This window comes from Rhineura floridana, chromosome 7 (genome assembly GCF_030035675.1).
Source record: "Rhineura floridana isolate rRhiFlo1 chromosome 7, rRhiFlo1.hap2, whole genome shotgun sequence".
NCBI lineage: Eukaryota > Metazoa > Chordata > Lepidosauria > Squamata > Rhineuridae > Rhineura > Rhineura floridana.
Genome location: NC_084486.1, coordinates 100,952,097 through 100,963,078, shown reverse-complemented (window position 1 = coordinate 100,963,078; position 10,982 = coordinate 100,952,097).

Below are 10,982 nucleotides of genomic sequence, written 5' to 3'. Positions count from 1 at the left end.
TTTAATGAAACTGTTCATTATTAGGCAATCTGTGGGGCACTACATGCCAGTGGTGGGCAGGGCTAGAACAAAAATGGGTGGGGCAACAAAATGTATATTTTACCTTCTGTAGTTTCTACACACACTCTATCCTCCATTAAAGCAAGCAAGAGGCAGTGTCCAAAGACACGTTCCAGCCAGGCAAGCATACTCAGGGATGGTATGAAGTGGGGCAGCTGAGAGAGTATGGCCTGGGGAGAAACCTGAGGGCCAGAGACAGAGGCCTGGAGGACTGCATTTGGTCCCTGGCCCTGAGGTTTCCCGTCCCTGATGTAGAGTGTACGAAGTTGCCTTATACAGAGTCAGACCATTTGCCCACCTAGCTCAGTATTGTCTCCATCGGAGGTGGCTAACCTTTTCTAGGCTGCATTGAAGATTGTCACTGAAGCATCCAAGAGTTGCACGAGAGTGGTGAGCGTAGCCAAAGTGGACGTGGCTAGCACAGACTCCAGCACGCATGTGTATGTGTACAGACATATGCAGGTCACACACATCCATTCTCCAACCATACACACAAGCAGGCAGACACATACACACTCAGCAGAGCAGGGAGGCAAGCAGGCGCAGATACAGGAACATGAGAGCTGCCTTAGACCAAGTCAGGCCTATGGTCTGTCTAGCTAAGTATTATCTATACCGCCTGGCAGCAGCATTCCTAGGAGGACATTCCCAACCCCATCTGAACATGCTGGGGATTGAACCAGGGATCTTCTTCATGAAAACAGATGGTTTGTCACTGAGCTACGGCCCTTCCTCTGAATGTACTCACATACATTCAGAAGGGTGGACAGACAGACATTCAGCAGGATAAACAGATAGGCAGGCACACACACTCAGCAGACAGGGACAGATACACACACACACACACACACACATTTAAGAAACTTGCCTGATGTCCGCCACAGCAAAAGACTGCTAAAAATCTACCAACAACAATGACCAGGCACTTTCTTCAAGTTCTTCCTTGCATAGCTCCCTCTGCCTGATGCAACTGGCCTGTGTCAGCAGAGGCTTCCGCAAGTAAGTGGTCACCTTTGCAAAAGCCCCACACCTGAAGAGAAAGAAAGAGGGGTCTCTCTGCACATAAAGCAACAGTGAAAAGTCAGGCGATTGGTACAGACACCTAAACTTATCACATTGGGCTCATCTACATGGGAGCATTTATTCATAGGAATTACACTTCTTTTACCTTTGCTTTTCATTTGCATCATTTGCAGTTCCTGCTCAATGTTAGCTGCCAATTGGTTTTTCCCATTCACACAAGCAGGCATTCCTGTGGGGAGGATTAGTCTCGCTTTTTCCTTGTGGCCCCACCCTCTAATTATACATTTCCACTCCCTCTGGTTTCTAGGTGTCCTAGCATGCTCAGTTTACCAGCTGAAGTAGGTTCCTTTTAAAAAAATCCAGAAGTGCAAACATCTGTTTTCCCTGGCAGGATACAGTTGGAATACAAATCTTTCTTTGAGCAGTGTTATGCTTTTGCGCACAAGTTAGAGGAAAAAGAAAATAAAGGCACAATTTCCAGTAACATAAAAAGGGCCAGCAGAATGGAGAACAACCGGAAGTTGCTTGTCAGCCTACAGGAAATAGGGAGAAGGGAGGAAAGAAGGGAGAAGGAGTGGGCATGGAGAGGGGAACTATTGACACACTCACATAAAAGCATCAGAGCAAAGCATCTACAAGCTCTAGAGAAGCAGAGTGAAGATTTTTTTTTTCCGTATTATCAGTGGATTGGGTTAGTACGGATTTACAGGGGGGAAATTGTGTAATAGCTTCTGTTTGCTGGTAATGTCATGTGAACCATGCAAATTTAAAGGAGATATGAGTAACACCAAACACACCGAAAACCACTGTGTAGATGAGCCCATAGACTCTGCATTGAATGGCAGCAGCTCTCCAGGGTTTCAGGCAGGAGTATTTCGTAGGCCTACCTAGAGAAGCTGAGGACTGAACCTGGAATCTTTTGCATACAAAAAACCCAAAACAACCACAACCACCCAGCATGTGCTCCCCCACAGAGCTACAACCTTTCCCCAAATAACAGATCTGGTTGGGCAATTCTCCCATTCTATTCATACAGTTTGACTAATGAAGGACTGGCGTAGGCTGTGTAATCTGCATGGTTAGCATCCCGCTTTGGGCACTGGAGTTTTCTGCGTGTGGGGAGATACCTGCTTTTTTGCAGAAATACTTCATGTGGTGCTACCTGAGCACTACAGAACTGTCCTGTAGGCATTCTCAGTGCAAGTGTAACTGGTATTTCTAAGGGCCAATGCATCCCTCTAGGTTTCTCAAGTTGCTGGAAAACCGGTTTTGATAAAGTATGAACTGTCTATTGGCTGAGTAAGTCATTGTGTAAATCCTACAGTGCCTGAGACAAAATAATCACTTCTGTGGCCATGGTGCAACTTCCTCCAACATCTTGGCTTGAGCATAGGCCAGAAATGTATGTGCCAATACCACATCCTGATCTCTAAAGCTGAACGACATGCATAGGCTTCCTTTGTTGGTTATCATTGTTGGTTTTCTTGATTTGCGAAGGACAATCTGATTTCACGTACATGAATACCTTGAACTATCTGTGCGTGACTCAGCAGCATCAAAGAATGGATCAGCAAAGCAATGTGTTTATGAATGATCTAATTTTACATTTGCTGGGTTTTTGTTTTTTGTATGGTTAGAACAATGTTAAATTGGTGAAGAAAAGAAACACACTTAATGTTTTGCAGAATGTGTAAGTCAGTTTCAGTAGAGCAGAGATGTGGAATCTTTTTGGCCCTGTGGGCTAGATCCTTATCTCCCTCCATCCTGTGGGCCAACTTTGATAGGTGAATGGGGCCACCCACCTGTCAACCACCAGATGTCATGATGGCGTCAGTTGACTGAGGTGGGTGGTCCCACCTACCTGTCAAAGTTGACCTGTGGGGTGGAAGAAGGTTTTGCTTTGCCAGCACATTCCCCACAGGGAAAGTGCTGGCAAAGCAGCACCCAGCAAGACTGAACCCAGCCCATCAGCTGACATCACCCAGTGATGTCAGCTGATTGACAGATGGGCATGGTTTGGAGGAATGGCCCCATGGGCCAAACTGGACCCCATTCCTACAGCAGAGCTACATCAAGGATGGATTGGACTTCTTATCTTTCCTGGCAAGCATCAAGCTTACAGAATGCCTTTTACAGTTTGGATAAAAAGTGAATTGAACGTGGGAGGAAAAGCTTCTCATCCTTCTCTGCCAGTTTTTTTACGTTTATATTTTTATATATTTTGTAGCAGGGATGAGTAACTTCAGGCCCAGGGGCCAAATGTGACCCTCCAGGACTCTCTTTCTGGCCTTCAGGACACTTGGATGGACTAATACTCTGAATCCATACAAGGCATCTCCTTATATTATTAGTTGTTGGTCTGGGGTGCATTTAAAGATCATTCCTGGGACAATATCAAGCTCAGGTTTTATGAGAAAGGTCCATAGTTCAGTGTAGAGCACATGCTTTGCATGCAGAAGGGTCCCAGGTTCAATCGCTGGCATATCCAGGTGGGGTTGGAAGAGAGTCTCTGCCTGAAACTCTGGAGAGCCGCTGCCAGTCAGTGTAGGCAATACTGAGTTAAACTGACCAATGATCTGACTCATGTAAGGGAGTTTCCTATGTTCCTTCCCAGACTACACTCCCCTTCTCCTGGCTCACCAGTCCTGCTCTGCATCCCCTCAATATAAGCTTGATGCTTTCCAGTAAAGATATGAAGTCCAATTCATCCTTGATGTAGCTCTACTGCAGGAGTGGGGTCCAGTTTGGCCCGTGAGGCTATTCCTCCAAATCACTGCTTGGCTGGATGAAATATGTCCTCGGGTTCAAATTACAAGAGTACTTCAATTAATATTAGGAAGAACTTCCTGATGATACTAGCTGTTCAGCAATGCCACAGAAGGTGGTGGTATACTCTCCTTGATTAGTTTTTGAAGCCATGTATCAGGGATGCTGTATTTCCTACATGGGTAGAGGGTTGGACTAGATGACCTTTGAGATACCTCCCAATTCTATGATTCTTTGATTGACTTTGAGATACTGAGGCTTTTTACATATCAATCTGCAGAACTGGCATGTTCACAAGTATAACATAATGTTCGTTCTGCACTTTCAAGAAATTGATCTTTTAGTGTGACATCACCAATTCTCAATAACACCATGCCTATTGATATTAGTTGTACTGATTTTGATGCCTGCTAAAAACTTTTTTTTTGTTTGGGCAAGCCTAAACAAGACAGATAATTTTATTATGTAGATTTGTTTCTTTAAAACTCTCAATTTCATCTATATTTTGATCATTTTATGATGTCTACTATTTTAACGTTTGCTTTTATTGCTATTTTAATGACTATTTCAATATTATGTGAATCACTTGAAGATTTTGTTTGTTTTGTTTCATTAAGCAGCATATAAATGTTGCTAAATGTATAAATAAATAAATAAATAAATAAATACATACATACATACATAAATGTCTATCGCTTTCTAGGCCTTGGTAGCAATCTTAGTGATTCCCTGCCCTGACCATATGCAATGACTCCCCTTAACCCCCATGTACTCCTCCATTCTTTACAACACAATTCTGCCCCATTAGTTTAAGGGTCAGCTGGAAGACTATGAGTGGAAATTCTTCCCTTGCCCTCCTGGCCATGGTGGCTGGGGGTGGGGAACGTGTGTGCACAAGCTTCTCCCTGGAATAAATGATGCAACTTGTACCACCAACTCAGACAGAACTCTATTAAAAACAAGAGAACAACAGCATGAGTGATGTGAGAAAGCTTGTGGATCCTGGTTAGCCCCCCACCACTGCCGCCACCCCCGCAAGCCTGGAGAAGCAACAGAAAATGTAAAATGGGAGCGTGCACAGAGTTTTGATGAGCTGCAGCACTGCAGTTTTGGTACAAGCCTTTCTCTGCAAGAAATCTTTTGATTTCATTTGTTGTTATGGTTAAGCTTTCTATTTTTATTCTCCTTTTCCTTTAAAATATTACATGTACATGGGTGGAAGCTGATAAGAAATATGAAGTTTTGGTACTATTTTTATTTATTTATTTAAAGAACAACCACAAAACCCCACATGGCGCAATTCAACTTTACGCTAAGCATCTTCTCTTCTGCACTGTTGTTCTTCATTCTTTCTTTTATGTACTCCCTTTTCCCAAGTGTTTTTTCCCCCTTTCTCTTCCTGGCTAACCAATTCCTATAAAATCTATAGAAAGAAGAAATCCCACAAAAGCCCCCCTTTTCATTCTTCCTCAAAACCTCTGAAGAATTAGCATACATTTGCATTACATTATTCTTGCTGATCTGCCTTATTGCGCTCTCTCTTCCCTCCAGAGTAGGGTTTGGATTGTCTTATTCCTCATTTCCCTGGAGTGGTGAGCACAATAGTTCTCCAGTACTTCAGCTGGTTGCTAAGGACTACTGCAATAAACTCGCCCATAAACAACAGCAAGAACAATGAATCGGAGGTCTGCAGCAAATCATATAGCTACATACACATATGATGTTTAAATGGCACATCAGAAATGTATATTATCTTGGGACATTAATGAACATCACACATCATTTCCTCTGAATGCTTTTGGGTGTTGCAGTTACTCCACAATTGTCCATGACTGCAGGATAAACATAACATCTATGTAGATTGAGTGCAACTTTATCATGGCTTTATTAACGAGTATATGCGGGTTGGCTTTAACTTGGCCAAGCAAATTGATTTTTTTTATTTAATTCACCAGTTTGGCATCCTACTTGTTTACAGAAGGAGAGCCCTGTGAGATCTGACCAATGGTGTATCTACTCCAGCATCCTGTTTCCCAAAGTAACCAATCAAATGCCTCCAGGAAGTCCACACAAACAAGGCATGATGACAATTGCCCTCTCCTGCTGTTGCTCTCCAGCAACTGGTATTCAGCGGCGAACTCTCTCTGAACATAGATGTTCCATATATCCCTTAATGTTGGATCTAAATATCCCATGAGTGTAATTCCACTCATGGAACTTTTTGATCATGGAAGGATTTTCTCTTCAGAAGATTGGAAAGTTTTCTGGAACTACATGGGAAATGGGGCAGGAGGCTGTAGTGGAAAGGGAAAGTCAGTGAAAACTATATCTCCACCCCTTTCTGTGGATAGAGACTTCCACTGGATCACCAACCCTTCCATAAACGTAAGGAGCTTTTCTGTTTGCAGAAGGGCTGCTCTGGATCCAAGCTGGAATGCCTAACAGCCCATGATAAACCTATCCATTTAAAGCCAGCTGGGGCAGACCAAGAAATCTGGCTGCCTGAGGTGCAAGGCAAGTGGGTGTCCCCTTTCCACATATAGTTGAATCTTAGTGGCAGTGGGACAGTGTCCTTCACTGCACCTGAGGGCAGCAGCAGGCTAGCTTAGGGGTACACTGCAAACTAGCTTAGGAGGAATGGAGGGGCTACTGCATCTGTAGCATCTGCTGCCTGAGACAGCTGCCTCACTCTGACTAATGGTTGAGCCAGCTCTGAAGCCATCTAAACTAGTGACCATTACTATATCTTGTGGCAGTGAATTCCACAAATAGATAGATAGATAGATAATGGTTCTGTGAAGGAATGTTTTCTTTTGTATGCCTTGAATCTAGTGCCAATCAGATCCACTAGTATCCTTGACATGGGGGGGGGATATCAAGTAGTCACCCTAAGAAGCTGTCTCTTCTAAAGAACTCTCTCTCTCTCTCTCTCCTCCTTCCTTGCAATGTGTTAACTCCCTGACCATCAAGCCATCAGAATGAAACGTGGTATACACATGTAGGTCTCCATTCTACATTGCAAGTTTAAATACCAACTTGATCTCTGCACCTGGTGTCAAATATATGAGGGAAATGAACCAGTGTAATCTCTCAATTAAAATGGAAAAATTGTGAGATTTCAGTCATGCAAGTTCAGGACAACACTGCTCATTTTGAGAACAAACCAGTAACCTCCACTGAATTCAGTCTGAGTAGACATGCTTAACATAAGAACATTTCCTAACCCTACTTACTTGGAATTAATCCCCATTGAATTCAATAGGATGTGCTGCGTTTTCCTACTGAGAAGTTTGATATGAGCAACAGAAGCCCTTGCATCTTCTCCCCCTGCCCCATTTAGCACACATTGGAGTTTAGCTTGCATGTGAAAATAGAAGTCAGTAGACTCCAATAGCCTATTATGCTTCCCCCCTAGTTATTTCTTTAATGTTATTCTGCAAGAGATACTATGATTGCATGACTGAAATAACTGCCTCAGCTATTTTGCCATTGATTAAACAGAAGTGTATCCTTTTAAAACAAAATATTAAAGACTTGATTTATAGCAGCATATTGCATCAGGGATTTGATGAAAATCTTAAAATGCGGTAAGATGGGGTTTGTGCTTTGCTGTTTTCTAGATGTCATTGTTCACACACAAAAATTCTGTGCAAAATGCTTGTTGCTATGCAGTGAGATGAAGGTGCAGCGAGATTTATCACTCAGATGATTTTTCATTTGCTCTTTCTGGCAAGCTTCATATGTTGCTAGTCACAGTTCAATATGACTTTGTTTAGGCTGCAAACCTAATCTTACATGGCACATCATTCATACAATTTCAAATAGCAAGTGTTTCAGCTTAACAAAATCACTGTAATTTACACATTGCTCTACACTGGTAATATTATTTAATTAAAACCAGCATGTGACAGAGGGAGTATCTTTCAGAACAATTCCCCAGCTGATGCTGTGGGATGGCAAAGCAGCAAAAATTCCATCTTGGCAAGAAAAAGGAGAACAAAAAGGGGAAAAACTATTCTGATTCAGTGTTTCCAGAGGTCAGTCATTTCATTCTGGACCTAGCTGACATAGCACTGAAATCTGTAGGGAAACTATGCATCTTTGTTTACTTACACAGATGCATCAGATTATAATAGCAACATGTAAAATAACAGGAGTGCCTGCCATTCCCTGTCATGTCAACACCCACATTATCTGTTTCATTTTATAGCTTTCCCCATCCGTAGTAGGGAGTTTAGATAATGACTCCAGCTGTACACTAAAGCAGAGGCAGGGTACCTTTTTCAGCCAGAGGGTTGCAACCTTCCAGATGCTACTTTCGAGGAGTAGGTGGAGCCAGAGGCAAAAGTGGGTGGACCAACAGGTATGACTCTCTCCTTTGTATAAGAGGCTATATTATTGCAATGCAAAAGACAACGGTTTTTACATATGCCCACACTCCCCACACATCTAGCCTCCACTTCATCCAGTCAGGCAGGAAGCACTGTCGCAATTCAAAAACGCATTTCATTGCCACCCTGGGCTCCTGCTGGGAGGAAGGGTGGGATATAAATCAAATAATTAATAAATAAATAAATTTCAGACAAGCAAAAGCACTCTGACGACAGTAGAGAGCAGGGCTGTTGAACGGTGTAGTCTACTGAGAGGGGATGTCTAAGAAGGGTGCCGAAGGCCAGAGAGGCCTGGAGGTCCACATTTGGCCCCTGCACGTGAGCTCCCCTACCCATGCATTAAAGGGCAAAATATGGTCCACTGTACTCTCTTTAAAAAGTCTGCACCTTACTCCTAAAATCTAATCTCCCTCAACATGTGCTTGAATCTTCTGAATATTTCTTTTATTTGCTTTCATAGGCTTCTTCATGTCCGTATATTGTTGTTTTATTGGTTTTAGGTTATATTTTTGTTTTAATTATATTGCAGAGTGTGTGTGTGCATGCATGCTAAGCAGTTTATAAATGCTTTGAAATAAATAAATAATAAAAACTCTGGAAGACCTTCTTACCCTAATCCTTTAAGAGGCTGCTTGTTTAGGGTTGCCATATTGCCCGGATAGCCGGGTTTTACCCAGATTCTATGCAAGCCACCCGGCGCCCGGCTAGCCCCTTCCGTGGCCCGGATTCTCAGCTTTAATTTTAAAAAAAATTAAGTTTCTAGGTGGTCTGGTTCTCGAGATATACATACAAACGACAGCCACCCCATCGACTGTTAAATCTTTCTTTAAACAGTACTGTACTATAGCTCTTTGTAGCTTTAACCCCGCCCGTTCAGCATTGCAGCCAATCAGGGATTGTGTTTCAGTTTCATTGACTTCAGGCAGTGTCTAGAAAACAAAATGGTGGTTTAACCCCCCGCCCCTGTTTATCTGAAAATCTCATAAATTGGGTAAGTATATACTTTTCAGTTTTTTTTCCCTCTTGTGTGCAGGAGTCAGAGCTGGGGCAGTGTTTTGAAAACCTTCCCAATACTTGCTTTTTGTAGAAGCAATGCTAATCCCATATGCCCAAAGTAAATCCCATTTAATTCAATAGGACTTACTTTGAGTAGACATGTTATGAATGTGCTGAAAATCAATGGGACTTTGGAGTGAATGTAAAAAAGAATTATGTTTGTGTTCTAACTCTTTCTGTCTCCAGTCCAATTTTAAAGCAAGTAGGCAGGGCTTAGTTAGGTATTACAGTTTTTATTCTGTAGGAAAGTAATACTGATTTTTTAAAAACTAATACTGATTTTCCTGCAATGACCAACTGGTTTGACAATAAACTATTATATGGGCTGTATGTATTTATACATCTGCAGTGTGTGTGCGTGTGCGTGTATGGAGTCTTTCCAACACCCCTGTGAGGTAGGGTTGGAAACCAAGGCAGCTCACAACAAGAAATAAAGCCATTTAAAATCCAATGACCATAAAACAAGTATAAACAGTTGCAAAACAGCGTAAAGTGGCATGATTCGGAATTTTGGGTTGTGTGAATGAAGTTGCTTATCACTTGAGGTTGCAGTTCTGTCCCTGTTTGAGTAAGCCCCACTGAATACGCTGGGACTTGCTTCTGAATAAATAAACTTAGGATTGCACTATAAATATCTTTACAGTTTGTGTAAATAATAAATATATTTGATAGTCATGCTTATATACATATTTCTTCTTTTATCAAATTTTTGGTTTTTTGTTAGGAATCCTGACTGGTTGTGAGATGCTTAGTTTTTTGCCTTACTCACAGGAATCTTGTTGTGGTTGGTATGGTATTACATTTAGGAAAGTGTTACTGCCTTCTGTGTTTTTTTTCCTGTTTGCATTTCACTTATCTTTAACCTCACTCCGTTACAGCCATAGAAGCAACAGCAGCATATGCAAGATAATTAACTCCCATTAGTGATAAGAACAAGAATTTATAATTATTATTTCAATTAAAACAAGAGGCTTATCAATACTTTGAAGAGGACCAGATATTTATTTTCTTTCTGAGCCCAGGACTGGGTCTTTCATGATGCCCGGTATGTGTGGGGGAGCAGGAGAGTAGTCGATAAGACAGACATCCTGGCATTGGTAATCTAATTAGCAAGGTATGTGTGGGGTTGTTGCACACTTCCAGGCCCAGTTTCATTTTGAGTATGGAGGTGGAACCTGTGTAGATGTGGTTGAGAAATTTTGAGTTAAGCAAAGCTCTGCTTTTATAAAACCTAAGAAACATACAGATACTTTGAATGTCTGAGTGCCTGCACCAGTGGAATACTGGAGGAACTTGTAAAACTTGCTGCAACAGTATTTAGAACTGAGCATGTGGTGTGAAAGACTCCTTTTCCTAACATTTTGGCTTGTTTTTCTCCAGCCACCACATCTCTGAAATATATTGTATATGTTATGGTTTACCGTGCTGCTGCCCTGACTTATTTTATGTTTGTTGCTATTTTGTATTTTTATTATGTTTTTATATTGATTGTGTATTTTTATTGTTTTTACTATATTTGTAAGCTGTGCTGAGCTCTGTTTTTAACAGCAAAAGGGCAGGATATAAATTCTCTTAATCAATCAATAAATACTTCATAGTGTTGGAAACTAGAGTCTAGGCATTTAAGGCTGAAAATGTTGCTTTAAAAAAAAAGATTTCTCACATCTTTCCCCAGTTTTTGGTGGT